The sequence below is a fragment of the Anolis carolinensis genome, chromosome 1, assembly GCF_035594765.1.
Source record: "Anolis carolinensis isolate JA03-04 chromosome 1, rAnoCar3.1.pri, whole genome shotgun sequence".
NCBI lineage: Eukaryota > Metazoa > Chordata > Lepidosauria > Squamata > Dactyloidae > Anolis > Anolis carolinensis.
The window spans coordinates 88,658,895-88,675,624 of record NC_085841.1 but is presented as its reverse complement, the minus strand read 5'-3'; the positions used below and the strand labels follow the sequence as shown (position 1 = coordinate 88,675,624).

The 16,730-nt window shown below is 40.8% G+C and overlaps 1 protein-coding gene across 1 annotated transcript in view; it reads left to right on the top strand.

The window, feature by feature from the left end:
• lama2 (laminin subunit alpha 2) overlaps nt 1–16,730 on the top strand; it is a 630,991-nt gene that overhangs the window by 405,310 nt on the left and 208,951 nt on the right.

Genomic DNA, 16,730 nt, shown 5'->3' with positions numbered 1-16,730 from the left:
GCACCCTTTGGGTGCATTCACTTAGCCAATTACAGATCCACCTAACCGTAGTTTTGTCTAGCTCACATTTTACTAGTTTGTTTGCCAGAAGGTCGTGGGGGACTTTGTTGAAGGTCTTACTGAAATCCAGGTAGGCTACATCCACAGCGTTCCCTGTATCAACCCAACTCATAACTCTATCGAACAAAGAGATCAGATTAGTCTGGCATGACTTGTTTTTGGTAAATCTGTGTTGGCTATTCGGAATGACTGCATTTGTTTCTAGATGTTCGCAGACCACTTCCTTAATGATTTTTTCCAGGATCTTGCCTGGTATCGACGTGAGGCTGACCGGACGGTAATTGTTTGGGTCGTTCTTTTTTCCCTTCTTGAAGATAGGGACTACATTCACCCTCCTCTAATCTGCTGGGACTTCTCCTGTTCTCCAATAACTCTCGAAGATAATTGCCAGTGGTTCTGAAATAACCTCAGCTAGTTCCTTCAATACTCTTGGATGTACCTGATCTGGCCCTGGGGACTTGAATTCATTTAGAGTGGCCAGGTGTTCCTGGACAACTTGTTTCCCTATTTGGGGTTGGATTTCCCCTAATCCTTCATCCATTCTATGTTGCTGAGGTTGAAGATGGCTTTCTTTTTGTGAGAAGACCGAGGCAAAGAAGGCATTAATTAGTTCTGCCTTTTCCCTGTCCCGTGTCACCATCACCCCATCTTCTCCTCGCAGAGGCCCTATTGCCTCCTTGTTCTTCCTTTTTCTACCAACATAGGCAAAAAAGCCTTTTTGTTGTATTTGATGTCCCTGGCAAGCCTGAGCTCCTTTTGCGCTTTAGCCTTGCGAACCTTTTCCCTACAGGAGTTGGCTATACATTTGAATTCTTCTTTGGTGATTTCTCCCCTTTTCCACTTCTTGTGCATGTCTCTTTTGAGTATTAGCCCGGTTAGAAGTTCTTTGGACATCCATTCTGGCTTCTTCGCACTTGTCTTGTTTTTTTTCTTTGTTGGCACTGTTTGCATTTGCGCCTTGAGTATTTCACTTTTAAAAAACTCCCATCCATCCTTAAGTCTCTTGTCTTTTAATATTAGTGTCCTTGGAATGCTGCTCAGTATTTCCTTCATTTTTTGGAAGTCAGCTCTCTTAAAGTCCAGAATGCGTGTTTGACTTGTCTTAGTTTCAGCCTTCCATTGTATCACAAACTGCAGGAGCACATGGTCACTTGCCCCTAAGGATCTGACAACTTCGACTGTATTGATCAGGTTTTCCACATTTGTTAAGATGAGATCAAGAGTAGCTAATCCCCTTGTTGCCTCTTCTACCTTCTGGACCATAAAATTGTCTGCAAGGCAAGTGAGGAATTTGTTGGACTTTGTACTCTTGGCCGAGTTTGTTTTCCAACAGATATCGGGATAGTTGAAATCACCCATGACTACTATATCTCTTCACTCTGAGAAGGTGGGCATGTACAGAAAAAATATCGAGAAAGCACATCACACTGTCATATCATCCAGATTATTAAAGAAGATAATCCATACCTCCTTTGAACTGGATTATATGAGTCTACACTAGGCATGGGCAAACTAAGGCCTGGGGTCCAGATGTGGCCCCCAGGGTGCTTACCTCGGTCCTTTTGGCATAAGTACATGGTGGCCCACAGCAGCAGAGAGCCTTCTGGAGTGCGTTCAGCCACTGCATATCTTGCCTTCCTCCCAGCATAAAATGTTGCAAGCAGTCACATCTTTATGCCGGGAGGACTGCTCAAGGAAGGCACATGTTGGCTGAGAGCCCTCTGGAGCACTCTCAGCCGCTGCCTCTCTCGCCTTCCTCCTGGCATAATGTCAAGAGGACTGCCAGAAGATCGGGGGGGGGGGGGAGGATCAGGGCAGTCACTGTATGTCCTGCCTTCCTCCCAGTATAAGGATGGTTGCCCCATCCTTATGCTGCGAGGGCAACCTGAGGATGAGCCAGGCCCTGTCCTTTTCCATCCTGATCCTGTCCTCTCCTGGGCCCTACACTTCACAGGCCTACCCCACCCAGCATACGAATGGCTCCACTCCCTCCTGGCCTGGCCCACCTGGCTGGACTTACAATGTGGCCCAAAGGCAAAATTTTGCCCATGCCTGGTCTACACTGCCATATAATCCAGTTCAAAGCAGATAATCTGGATTTTTATATGGCAGTGTAGATTAGGTTATCCGAAGGTGTCTCCTAGGAAAATTGTGAATGCAGTTGCTAAGTCAGGCAGAATTGCTGAGAAATGAATGCCTATTTGGAGTATCATTATTTCATCCTCCATTTGAAGCATTTAAATGGTGCAATTACACTGATCAGATTATATTCTTAACCGTCTATATTGATAGAAATCCTTTCCCTTTAAGTATGAATTTTTCTCCCTTTCCTCAGCAGTTCATATGAGCTGGTATTCATTAAACTTCAAACCCTGCATTTTGTAGAATAAGCACTTTTTTGGTTCTTGCATTCTTCTCACTCTTTTTTTCTGCCTTAAGTACATTCACTTCACCTCTGAGATGTCTGACCTATGTCATAATGGGTGTGTCTTACTGCATACATTTAGATAAAGTGGATTGGTAAATGTGCATTTTACAATAAAATGCAGAACAAATGTGTACTTACATAGACATTCTTGTGCAGATTTTTCAGCCACATACAAAATGAGCACAGTTTGGTAATGGACTGTGTTTACACTCAATTTCTACATGATAGTAGTAGTAGTAAGCTCTTTTATATTAAATGGGACTTACAGTCACAGTAAGGAGGCAGAGGATTGAGTTCTTGCTACCTAATAGTTACAAACATGCAACATTCAGGGCTGCTGACAGCAGTGAAAAGGAAGGAAATATAATAGAATTACTAAATATAATATCAAATGTAACACAGGGTACTGACTTGACACCACTTTAGTTGCCATGGCTCAGTGCTATGGAATGCTGAGATTTATAGTTTGGTGAGGCACTAGAGCTCTTTGTCAGTAAAGACTAAAGTTCTTGTAAAACTACAAGTCCATTTTGTTCTGTAGTATTCACTCTAACAACACATCTCAGATTCCCAGACAGAGAAATCTTTGCAAAATTTCCTACTCAGATCTTTATGACTAGAATTGCTGAAAGCTTAAACTGGGAACTTATATATGTAGTGTTTGTATCAAAACAGTAGCCTGGGGTCTATTAGGACAGCAGCCCTTATACTACTTAAACAGGAGAGGCAAGTCCCTATGATGTTCCATGGGAATTACTTTCCAGTGGAACCGTATAGGATTGCTTTGTAAAAGGTGTCTTCAGTCTGTTTCAGCTGTGCAGTAAAGTGGCAAAGACATGACCTTCTTGGCTGGATAAAATGTCTTACAGTTTCTTTGGATTATATTTAACTTTGTGTCTCCATACTATTTTGTTCCTGTGAAAGAAGAGCGAATCTATAAAGGCATGTCTATTGTTGTGTAAAAGTTTAAACATGTCAGCACTTGGTAAGAGTAGGAGGTCAACTCTTGAATTCACTGAAGATAAAACATAAGATTAAAAACAAATGGTAGCTGTAGTTTTAAAGCTCTTAGTGCAAATGGGGATGGAACAAACACACAGCGAATGAGTTCAGTGGTCTGTCATTTTTGCAGCACTTGCAAGTTCAAAAAGCTTGTTTTCTCTTGCGAAAACTTCTTCCAATAGACTTGTTTCTAAAATGATGGGGTCAAAGTCATCTCCCTCAGTCTTAAATATATATGTAATAATGCACATTGGTTGATGGTTTCATCTCAAATTACACTCCTGTATCAAAAGGAGAAGAATGAGAAGTCTGATAAATGAAGTAGAAAAAAAACACATACGAAGTAGAAACAACACCTGTGATCTAAATTGACAGTGTCAAGAGCTTATGGAACTAGAAAAGTGGGAATGCCTGTTTCCTTTAGCACTGAACAACATTTTGCCTTTATTCTTTGGGTGCATTTGGAGACCATCCCTTAACAGTGGGCAAAGTAAGGCCTGTGCCCTCTAAGGGTCACATGGGACAATTTTTGCCATGTTTTTGGCACTATTTCCAAATTTAGGCCCAGAAAATTTTGTGTGTGTGTGTGTGTATCCCATCATCTGGGCGGAAGCAATTAGGGGGTGCTAGAGAGAGAAGGATAGTCCATTTTTTGGTGGTGGAGGATGGGTTGAAAGAGTAAAACCATTTCCCCCTGTTTTCCTGTTATTCCCTCCACCCATCTCCACATTTATGATAGGAAAAGGGGGGAGGGGAACAACTAGCAAAAAAGGGGGAATTGGTTTTCCTCCTTCAGCCCCCCCCCCCCCCCCCACACACACACACACAATAAAATGCACTATCCTCCACTCTCTAGCACCCTCTTTTGGCCTCCGTCTAGATAATATAACAGTACTCATACATTCACCAGAAGTGATCACTTCCTGTTTAAAAAGTCTCTTCTTGGCACACAAAGGCATGGGGGATATAAAAAAGTGGTCAAATCTTCCTCCTTTCCATTCTTCATAAAGGATTGTGGGGACACACATCTCGTTTTTTTTTTTTTTTTTTTTTTTTTGTTCTGGGTGCAATGATGGGCTGCAGCCCTTCAAGATCTCCTAGAAGTCCCATTGTGACTCCCTGGCACCCTGCAGTTGCTCTGCTTCAAGCCCTTCCAAGACTTGCCTAAACATTTAATTAAAGAAACAGACAAGCAAATCTTCCCAGGGAGGTCAGAAAACTTAAGGAAAGGTCTAGCAGTTTCCTAAAAAGGAAATGCTGTCAAAGATTTTTTTTCTTTCATAAAAATAATATGCATTTTGAATAAAGTAACTGCTTTATCAAAACAGTTGGATGTGTTGACTGTGTGTATCTTAGACAAAATTAAAGGTAGAAAGCATATTAAACCTGGTCTACAAATCTATGTTTACAGAAATATCTGCTGATGTACACACAAACATATCCAGTCCATTTGCTAATCAAATGGACAACATTATCAGCTTTGGCAGCATTTCTCACTTTGAGAGAAATTCACATCGGTACATCTCTGGGGGCAATGCTGTGGTCCTCTTGATCCCAAAGCCCACCATGGCACTACCCTGATGATTGAGGTTTTTAACATGGTATCACTATCAAGATTGCTTGCCACCGTATTATTTGGCACAGCCCTACAACAGGCCATATTTTGAACATGTCCATCACTCGACTGGGTCCACAGATGCTTCTTGTTATCACAATATTCAGGCCCCATTGGTACTGTCAAACACAGTGCAATTGGGGGCCCATGGAGCCCATTTCATGTGGCAGTTGGGACGTCTCATTTTTCACTGGTTGTACTGTTACCTGATGCATCTGACACATCAGCTGATTCATCCGCTGCCATGGCAAATGCTCAGCCACCACCTGTAGGCACGGCAGGTGAGGGTTTCTCAGCCCTTATGATCCACTTGGAACACAATTTGAATTTCTCTGCACCCACATCCCCCCAGTTTGTGGATGACCCGCTCCTCTTGTCGGAACAACAGCTACAACATGCTCCTGTGGCCACACCAGTGCCATCCTTACCTTACCTTCTCCAGTTGGCTAGGACACTGAACCTACCATCAATGGTGGCTCCAGATGTCTCAAAGCAGGCTCATGCCACATAGGGTGTAGAGCTTTCAGTGGGTAGTAACATCTCCCAAGCCCAACTCTGTCATTGTTGATGTCACACAGGGGAAACAGTCTCACAAGGCACATTTTACACCAACAAATAATGAAGGCAGAAAGATAGAGACGATGGGGAAGAAAGTGCCCTCAGGCGAGGCTTGGTGCCTTGCCCACAATGGTGTGTATATGGCAGCATATCAAGATTTCCTTTGGGGAAAGATTGCCCTTTATCTGGATCTCCTCCCTGCTGACCAACAGAGCCTTGCTAGGGCATTCCACCATGGTTCTGGCAAGAGCTCAGAATGAGATGGCCAAGCACATGGCAGGCACAGCAGGCAGGCTATTTGCAACAGCTACGGCCATTTGCAGGTACATAGGCTCCAGGCTTTGATGCTGTCAGAGAAAGGTAAAGCCCTTTCTGCCTATGACGAAGGTTTGTTCAACCTGGACACAGGCACCCAACTAAAGAACATGCAGGAGCTGCACCAGCTGCACATAAGTTTGGCTTCCCTCCCCAGTCATCATACCAACCCAGGACAAGATGGCCACTGCTGGGAACATATACCTGCAGACCTTATACCAGAGCATGAGGTGTGTCACAGCCTAGGTTGCCCACCTCCAGCAGGCAGCCTGGACCATCCAAACTGCGGGAGCAGGATAAGGGGTGATATCAGAGCAAACCAAGGTGTTGGTTTTAGCGCTGAACATGCCCTTCCATTAACACTACCCTTCCCTACACGGTTGAACAGTTTTCTTGGCCACATCATATCTCAGCACTCATGAGCACTTCCGCCACAGATGCGGGTCCCAATCCACACGTATGGTTTGGCGCACAGTTGGCCACCTTTTTCCCACATGGAGGACCATCACGATAGATGGCTGGGTCCTGGATATAGTCCGGAGGGTAGTATGTAAGTTCTTTGGGATGAAGTTCACACCCTGTTGGGTAAAGGAGCAGTCATTCCACTGCATCCATCAATGTTTCTGCACAATTTTTCGTGCTATTTTCTTGTCCCAAAGAGGGACGGCAACCAGTGGCCAATACTGGACCTCAGAGGTCTCAAACACTATATCCAAGCACACAGATTATGGATGGTGACCCATCTCACCATTCTTCCCCTGCTGCCCAAGGGGGCATGGTTCACCACTATAAATCTCAAAGACCATTGTCATCAGGCTGTAACATCAGAAGTACCTCATATTTATGATAGGGCAGCGGGCCTTTTGTTTCCAAGTTTTGTCTTTTGGGTTTTCCATGGCACCATGGGTCTTCACAAAGTGCATGGCCATGATGGCGGCTCACCTTCAGCTTCTTGGTGTCACAATGTACCCATATATTGACGACTGGCTACTAGTCGCTCAATCTCAGACACAGCTTCTCGGGCAGATAAAAATCACCTTATCACTTCTTCAGGGTCTTGACCTAGTTGTCAATCAAGAGAAATCACACCTTTGGCCAACACAGCAGACCCGGCTTTTTGGAGCTACCTTGAATTCCATACAATCCAGGGAACATCTTCCGGTTCTTCAATCAGCAGTGTTGCAGGCACTACACAACCCCACCATACTGGCCAGACACGTCCAATCAATACTAGGACACATGACATCAATGCACCTTTGTCTCCAGCCCCTACAGGCCTGGTTCCTACGGGTGTTTTACCTGCTCCATCACAACTCATGCACCCCCCCCCCATGGTGGCATGTACAGGGTGGCATTCACTTTGCTGGTGTCACGGGCAAACCTTTTGGCCCTCCAGGGCCAACAATGGCACTCATGATGGATGCCTGTCTTCACTAATTGGAGGCACATACAGGCACCCTCACAGCCCAAGGCCTGTGGTCAACAGAGGAGGCTGGGTGGCATATCAACTGGTAGCCATTCAGAAGGCCCTCGGGGCTTTCGAGTCTTCACTCCTGGGGCATGTAATGCAACTCGTGACAGACAACAGGGGGCATGCAGTCCATCGCACTTCTCGGTCTTACTGTAGTCATATGAAATTGGTGCATCCCCAGGGGATATGTCTCATAGCAGTACATCTTCCAGGAAATAACAACGTCCTGACTGACTGGCACAGCAGGACAGTGCTTATCAACCACGAGTGATCTCTCTGTCCAGACAAAGCTTCCACCCTCTTTTGGAGATGGGAATTGCCCATGGTTGACCTATTTGGAGCACCAGGCAACACAAAGTGCCAATCTTACTGCTCAAAGCTTCCGCAAAGCCTACAGTATGGCTGCCTAGGAGACACATTCCTGTTTAACTGACATGGGCCTCTCCTGTTCATCTCTCCGCCCACTCCCCTTGTGGCCAAAGTGGTTGCAAAGCTATATGCCAACAAGGCCAGCTGCATCATCATCGCCCCATGGTGGCCTCAGCAATCATGGTTTGCCCCATTAATGACTCTTTGTCCCCCTCAGAGGGCGACCAGATCTTCTCACAGCCCAGGGCAGCTGGCGCTTTCATCCAGATTTGCATCACCTATGCCTAACCACGTGGTGGAACCAGTCCTACCCCACTCCAAGGTGGTGAGAACGATCATTGATGCAGCACATCAACCAGGCTATCAAATGCTTCCAAATGGAACAGCTTCACCCTATTTATATGGCAGCGGGGAGCTCATTTCTTAGCTGCCCGCACACCACTCCTCCTGATGTTTCTGGTCTCTCTAGCAGACTCCGACCTTACCCGAAAAAAGAGAAAAAAAAATGAGGAGAGGCAAAAAAGGGGGGGGGGGGGGAAGGAAAAAAGAAAAAACATATATTTAAAAAAGTGTTTGCCTTCCAATTCATTCCTTTCTGGCATGTTTCATATCAATCTTATACAGTTTCCACCTTCTATCTTTTATGTTTAAATCATTATCTTACTGACTTCTCACATAAATTCTGTAATTAATGGTGTTCGTTGTTTCTCTAGGAAGTCCTTCACTCTTGACCAGTCCTGTTATTTTATGTTCCAATTTTATTATTTCTGTCAGAATGTCCATTTGCATAATCTCAAGTACTTTAGTAGTCTATTCATATATATCTGGTATTTCTCATTGTCTCCATTTTTTGGCTATGATAACTCTAGTGGCTGTGGTTAGATAAAAGAAAAATTTCTCTTGGTTTTTGTCTAGTTTGATGTCAGTGATACTCAGGAGGAAGTATTCTGGTTTCATTTTAATATTGACCTGGAGGATTTCTTCCATACTTTTCCTAACCTTTTCCCAGAACTTCTGGATTTTTTTTTTTACATAACCACCACTGATGGAGGAACGTACCTTTCATTGTTTCACATCTCCAGCATTTGTTTGACACATTCCTATAGAATTTTGCCAACTTCTCAGGGGTGAGATACCACCTGTGGAACATTTTAAGCCAGTTTTCTCTTAGGTTTATTGAAGCAGTATATTTTAGTTTTTTGTTCTACATATTTTCCCATTCCTAAAGTTTAATTGTCCTGCTGAGGTCTTTGGCCATTGTATCATGCAGGGTTTAATCAGTTCTGTTTATGTATCCTACTCTAGTAATTGATTATATAATATTTTTATAGTTTTTTTGTTTCTTTTTCTATATTTTATCCCAAATATTATCTTTAACCATGAAGCCCTTTACTTTATCTTCTTTATAACATTCTTTAATTTGATAATATTGGAACCAGGTTATCTCCAGGTTCGATTGCTTGATTTCATCGTATGTTTTATTGTCAAGTCTTTATCTTGGGCCTTTAAAATTTGTTTATACGTGAGCCATTTATCTTCTTGCAGTTCTTTCTTATATTTAGCCTCTACCAGAGATATCCATAATGGAGTTTTATTATAAAGTCTCATCTTGTATTTATGCCAAACTCTAATTAGCGCTGCCCTTATAAAATAATTATTAAAATTACTTTCTACTTTCTTTTTTTAGTACCAAAGGTATTCATGCCACCTGAACCTCAAGTCATGTCCCTCCAGGTCTAGTAGTTTTTTCTTTTCTAATGTTGCCCAATCTTTGATCCACGTAAGGGCGCATGCCTCATAGTACAATCTCATATTTGGCAGCCCTAGTCCCCCTCTTTTGTTTTCATCTGTGAATATTTTTGTTTTGATTCTGGGCTTCTTTCAGTTCCATATAAATTCTGAGATTTCTTTGTGCCATTTATTGAACAGGTGGTTATTTCTTATGATGGAAAGGTTTTGAAAGAAGAACAGTAATTTTGGCAAAGTATTCATTTTTATAATTGCAGTTCTCCCTAACAGTGAGACATTTAGGTATTTCCAATTTTTCAAGTCTTTTTGGATATTTTTCGATTTATCCTCGTAATTGTTTTTAAGGAGATTAATATTGCTTGTAGTAATAATGACCCCTAAGTATTTAATCATCTTCTCTGTTCTCAATTTTGATTCTTCCTCTAATTCTTTAACCCTATCCTTGGTCATATTCTTTGTTAGTATTTTGGTTTTCTCTGTATTTAGTTTGAAAACCGCGAGTTTTCCGAAGTCCTCAACTTTCTTAATCCATTTCTGAAATTCATGCCTGTTAGTTTTTTATCTTCTCTTATATTTTTTAACATCAGTTCTACTACCATTATAAAAAGCAAGGGAGATAGGGGACAGCCTTGTCTCATTCCTCTATAAATGTTTACTATTTCTGAGTTTTCTTGGTCATTTACTATGATTTTTGCTTCCTCGTTTTTGTATATTGCCGTAATTGCGTTAATAAATTGATATCCCATATCTAATTCCTCCACGGTTCTAAAGATGAAATTCCAGCTTACTTTGTCAAAAGCCTTTTCCGCGTCTATAAACATCAATGCAAGCTCTTTGTCATTATTTTTGTCATAGTATTCAATTGTATTTATGAGGTTTCTTATGTTGTCCCGTAACTGTCTGTTAGGCAAAAAAAGGTTTGATCTTCGTTTATCCAATTTGTCAAAAAACGTTTTAGTCTGTCTGCCAGTATTGATGTGAAAATCTTATAATCCATGTTTAATAGTGAGATTGGGCAATAGTTTTTAACGTTTTCAGGGTCCATGTTTTCCTTATGAATTAACATTATATTGGCTCCTTCCCATGTTTGAGGGATTCTTTGCTTGTCAGTGAATCATTCATAATCTCTTTTAGAAGTGGAGTTAGCTCTTCTTTGTAGGTTTTGTAAAAAAAATTGCCATAAAGCCGTCAGGTCCTGGGGCCTTTTTATTTTGTAGATTGCGGATGGCATTGCTTTTTTCTTCATTCGTGATTTCTTTGTTTAAGCCTTGTCTCTGTTCATCTGTTAGTTTTCCCAGTTTTAGCTTTCCTAGATAGGAGACAATTTCATCATTGTTTGTTTCTTCTGCGGCATATAGTTTCTCATAATAGTCTCTAAATTGTTGACTTATAGTATGGTTTTCATAAAATATTTTTCCGTCTTTTTTAATCTTAGTGATACGTTGGGTTTGTCTTTTGTTTTGAATTTTCCTCGCCAACCATTTCCCAATTTTGTTGGCATTTTGAAAGTAATCTTGTTTTATATATTTCATTGATATGGCAATACTTTCACTATGTAACAATTCTTGGCAGTTTTTTAAATATTTCTATCTCTGTATTTATTGTTTTATCTGTAGGTAAGGATTTAAGCATCTTTTTTCCTCATCTCATCAATTACTTTATTATAATCTTTGAGTCTTAATTTATTCTGTGCCTGGCTCTGTGATATTAAATAGCGCCGCATTACTGATTTACAGGCACACTGTTTGTTTGGGTATGTTTTCTATATAGTTTAGGTGCAGATATTCTTTCAGAGGTTTCCTAATATTTTCTATATTTTCTGGTCTTTTTATTAGATTATCTTTTAATCTCCATTTATATTGTCTTTGATGTTCATTGATTTGGTTTTTTTAGAGCGCATTGATCTGAGTTCACTCTTTGCAATATTTCTATTTTCTTAATTTTTGTAGCTAACGTTCTTGTAGTCCCAAACCATGTCAATGCGGGACCAAGACTGATGCCTATTAGAGTAGTATGTGTAATCCCTGTTGTCTGGGTTTTGCAAACACCATATATCTTCGAGGTGAAGGTTTTCTTTGACTTTAAGGAAGATTTTCCTGCCTTCCCGTTATTGTCATTGGTTTTAATTGATGTTCTATTGAATTTTGGATCTATTACCCCGTTAAAGTCCCCAATTAATATCAACTAATCAAATTCCTGTTCTCTTGTTGTTTCCTGAAGGTCTTTACAAAAATTTACTTTCCGCCCATTCAGGGCATAAATGTTACAATTTTAAAAAAATTTATTGCTTATTTCAATTTTAATCGCTACAAATCTTCCTTCAGAATCTTTAAAAGCCAAATTAGCAGGGATTTTTTTTCATTTACATATATTACTACTCCTTTTCTCATTTGAAGATGAATAGAATTTCTTCCCTAATGTTTTATTTACGAGGTGTGCAACCTGTCTGTTACAAATGTGCATCTCCTGTATTGCAATCAGGTCATATCTGCCTTTTTAAAACAAATTAAAGACTCTGTTCCTTTTAGATGCTGAATTTATTCCATTTAAGTTATTTGAGTATATTTTGAATTCCATCATCTTCATTATTCTCTGCTTGTTCTCCTTTCTGACCTGCCAGGGGAGTGTACAGGGTGTAGTTTTCTGGGGAGAATTCTCTTAATCTTTTTTTTTCTCCTGCTCATTTCTGATAGGTTTTCAGTTCCAGTGAGTATTCATCTTTGGCTTCTGCGTCTCAATAATCCTTTTTTCCCTCTATTTCATTAGGGTCTGCTGTCTCATTGCCTTTCTTTTTCATATATCTTTGATAGAATGTCTTGGCTTTTCAGCCAATGTCTTGATTCTTGATATGTGACCATTAGGCCTTCAGGTTTCTCCCAATGAAAATTGATGTTTCTCTTTTTTAGTTCATCTGTGAGGAATGAATATTTTCTTCTCCTGTTAAGTATTCCTAGTGAAGATTCTTTCATGATCACTATCATCTTTTGTTGTATATGATTGGTTCTGCAGCAGATTTTTTAAGTATCTCATCCCTTATTTGTTTTCTTCCAAGCCTGACAATTACATAGTTATGCTAAAATTTCAGCTCTCAGGTCTTCTCTCTCTGTCTCTTCTAAGTTCCTTATTCTCAATTGAAGTTCGAGCTCTTTATTTTCCATCATGTCTATCTAATCCTGTAATTTTTGATTTATCACCTCCAAGTTCCTCATTTTTCTGTCTACTTTTCCTTGTGCTTTCTTCATATCTTTATGTTCTTGTTTAAGTTCTTCAAATTCTTTTTTTCACTGCAGCTATGTCCCCCTTTAATTCTTTTTTAAGATCTTGTACTTGTTCTTGTATTTTTTGTGCTGTTCATCCTGTTTTTGTGATATCTTTAGTATTTCTTGGTATATTTCCTTGAATCCGATTTCATCAGGGGCTGAGTCATGTCTTATTAGTGTTTTCTGGCTGGCTTGTAATTTTGATTTGTAAGTAGCCATAATGTTTCTCAGTTCTATCACACTGGTTCTATGCAGAGATTCTGATGAGTTTCTATGCAGTTGTCCCTCGTCTCTGTTGATCCCTCTTTTACTGCCATAGTAAGCTTCTCTTTCTGCTAACCTTTCTTCACCACAGTACTCTCTCACTCTCCGGTCTGCACCAGCACTTTTCTTATCTCTTGTATACTTCCCTTCTCCATTCCTCTTCTCCTGCTGTCTGCCTTCTTCTCTGTCTCTGTTGCAGAGCAGCTTTCTCTGCTTTTTTAAAAAAACGAACCCTCAAACTGCCACTTGGTATTTCAATCTGACCTCTGCTTTAGTAGCTCTATGTTTAGTTTATTTATTCAGATTCTGGGTTCACTTCCCATGTGTCCTTTCAACTCCTCCCTTGGTGCTATAGCTCTATATCTTCCAGTGGTTTCTTTGTAAGATCAATGTTTATAGAGAAAGCATCTTCAGGGACAACATGGTGCTTAGAGATTCTGGTGAGTTTACAATCTTTTTAGCTTCTATCTTTCCCACTCTCTCTTTCTGTTGTTCTGTCTATAATTCTGTCCTTCTTAAATTGTTAAATTATTGGCTTACTGAATTATAGAATCACACATTATAAGAGCTTCTAGGTTTGCAGGTATATTATAGCTAGTAGATCAGAGATTCCTTATGTTGTGACTCAGCCTTTGTGTGACTCTAATAAGGATTCTGGGATGCAAGTGCATGATGATGGTATTCAGGTTCAGGATGAGTTTCAAGATGACTCTGATGGGAATTATGGGAATCAGGTGCAGAGTGTTCCTGCTGTGGGAGATGAGGAGCAGGGAGGCTTTCCCACAGGAAGAAATGATGTTTTTAATGATGAGCAGCTCCCAGCCTCAGCCTGATAACACTAACGAACCCTGTGGACTTGAAAGCGATTAGGACGCTTCTCTAGATCAGGCTAGTTGTTTTGAATTTCGGGGGTTGCGCAGAAGTCTCAGAATAGCAAATAAGAGGGAGGTCAAAGGGCAAAGAAATGCCTTCATGTTATGCTATTAAAACAGTCTGCTGAAAGGGAAATCTTCGTCAAAGCAATTTCCTCGCTTGAATCAAGAACCAAGTCTGCTCTCCTGTATTATCTTGTAGCCTGGATGTATTCTCGTTTCTGGGACTTTGGTTTCTTTAGAAAGAACCTTGTTTCATGCCTAATGTTTCTGTGGATTTGTTTCTTACAGCCTTGTTTTGGTAACTATCTTTTGGAACTGAACTTTTACCTTTTATGAACTATCTTTTCCCTATTTCTTAATAAACTACAAAAGACTACGTTCTGTGTGCAACGTGATGTCTTTAGCAAGGTGAAGCTAACCTAAGGTGCAATACCTTAGATATTTGACCTAGAAGGCTATTTCTTTCCCGAAAGGAATGAATTACACTCACTCTGGTATTTGCTTGTTTCTTCCCTCATTTGCTCGAATCTTTAAAATGGTGTGGTCAGTCTTCACTAACCCTTTTATGGATCCAGCTTGCCCAGCTGTGATTTGCTCCAGTCATTGCCTGCTGCAATCCCTTTTCCCAGACATTTCAGAGTCTCCCCTCTCCAGGAGAGACCTGGTTGCCATTCGGCTGGAATGCTGCAGATTTTAGCAACTCACAACTGCTTTCCCAGTCGGAGGGGGGTTTTCCTCCCCCTTGATCACTTTGCTGGGCTGATCTCTTGAGCACACTCAAAAGATCCTGGCGACTGCCATTCTCACCACCGGAAGTTCACGAAGCTGCGTTTTGAGCCATTGGCAATAACAGACATATTTTACTTGTCCTGGAACATAGTGTTTCTTGTGGCCATTATATCAGCCCACAGGGCTAGTGAGCTTTGTGCCCTCTACATAGTTGAATCCTACTTGCGGTTCCACAAGAATAAGGTGGTGCTACAAATTGACATCATTTTTCTGCCAAAAGTCGCCTCTATTTTTCACAAGACACAGAATATAATCCTGCCAGCCATTTTTCAAAACCCAGCCATGAATCTGGAATACTCCCTTCATCTCCTGGACATCAATAGAACGGCAGCAGTCAGGAGGTTGCCTATGCTGTTTTTGAAGTACAGGATTGATATGATGGGTAGTGTCTGCAATCTGACTAGCCTACTAGCAGGAAGATAAGGAATTGTCTTTGTAGATCAGAGGCCACTCTACTAGGGCCACTGCTGCTTCAATAGCATACATGCAAGGAGTGCTATTAGAAGATATCTGCAGGGCAGCCAGCTGGGCAACCCCGCTCATGTTTTCTACCCATTACAAGATTGATATCGTCTCCAAGCGACATGCACTATTTTACAGAGCGGTCCTTTTTTCAGCGGTGGCATAATACCCGCCAACCAAGTTGTGTAGCTTACTAGTCTACTGTAGTGCAATTTTACAGAGACCACAATGAAGAAGAATGGGTGCTTAGTTTACCTGTAACCAGGTTTCTTTGAGTGGTCATCTGTGAAATCTGCATATCCCCGCCCATCATCCCCACATTTTGTCATGCCTATGTATCCCAGCTGCTGCACTGCGGCAGGAGAACTGAGGCTACAGCCCGTCCCATGGGCTATATACTTTCTGGGGAAGGTGGTGGGGCTAAAGATCCAGGAGAGGTTGTTAGAGGGTTCTGAGCTTGCTGTGCATGCATGCATATGTGCAAATTTCACAGATGAGCACTCAAAGAAACATGGTTACAGGTAAGCAACCATTTCTTCTAGTATGTGTTGATGGTGATCAGAATGCATGTTTCTGAATGTTAAAAATGTTTTCCCCAAGACCCTATGGGTCTTTTGGGCAGCATGTTGTAGTGGTTTGAGTGTTGGACTGGCTCAGCCATGGAAACCTACTTGGTGAGCTTGGGCAAACCACACTCTCTCAATCTTAGATGAAGGCAAAGACATCCCCCTCTGCAGAAATTTTGCCAAGAAAACCCAGTAATGAGTTTTCCTTATGGTCACCATAAGTCATAATTAGCTTGAAGGCACATGACTTCAACCACAATAATATATCAGTTGTTTTCCTTCTTAGGAATTAGATCCCCCTTTTGGCACTGGTTCCATTTTTGTCTGATATTAAATCTGGCTAAAAGAAGTGTCTCCTGATACAATAAAATCCTACAGAGATATTTTGTTAGGAGGAAAGGGCAGAATATTGACATTTATAAAGCAAACACATCTAAGATGTCTTTTAAAAATCAATTTCTGCTTGTATTTGGTTCTGGGAGTTATTTCCTAGGAAGTTTTTTTTGTATAAAAAAAGGGGCTGCTTAATATCACACTTGTTAATCTTTTTAATGGACAATTTAAAGGATAATTTAATAGGAAATGATACTGATGTCTGAAAACAGTGAAAAATGCAAAATGACTAATCTACTTTGGGACATCTGTTCAGTTATCATCTTCCCAACTTATGGTTGAATGAACCCCCTGCAAGAAACAATCGATGAACATTCTCATGAAAATTATATATCCAGATATTTTTAAAAACAACAACAATGCTGATTTTGTTTTTCTTATTGTCAGGTCCCTGGCTGCAGAGCACCAATAACCTTACACAGAGGCCAGTCTCTATCTAATATCTTTATTAAGGAAATATATAAAATCAATAAAAACAAGTGAAGAATATAGTTCAGAAGCAGACCTTTCAGATGAGGTCAAATATAGTCCAGAAATGTATTGTCCAATATAAG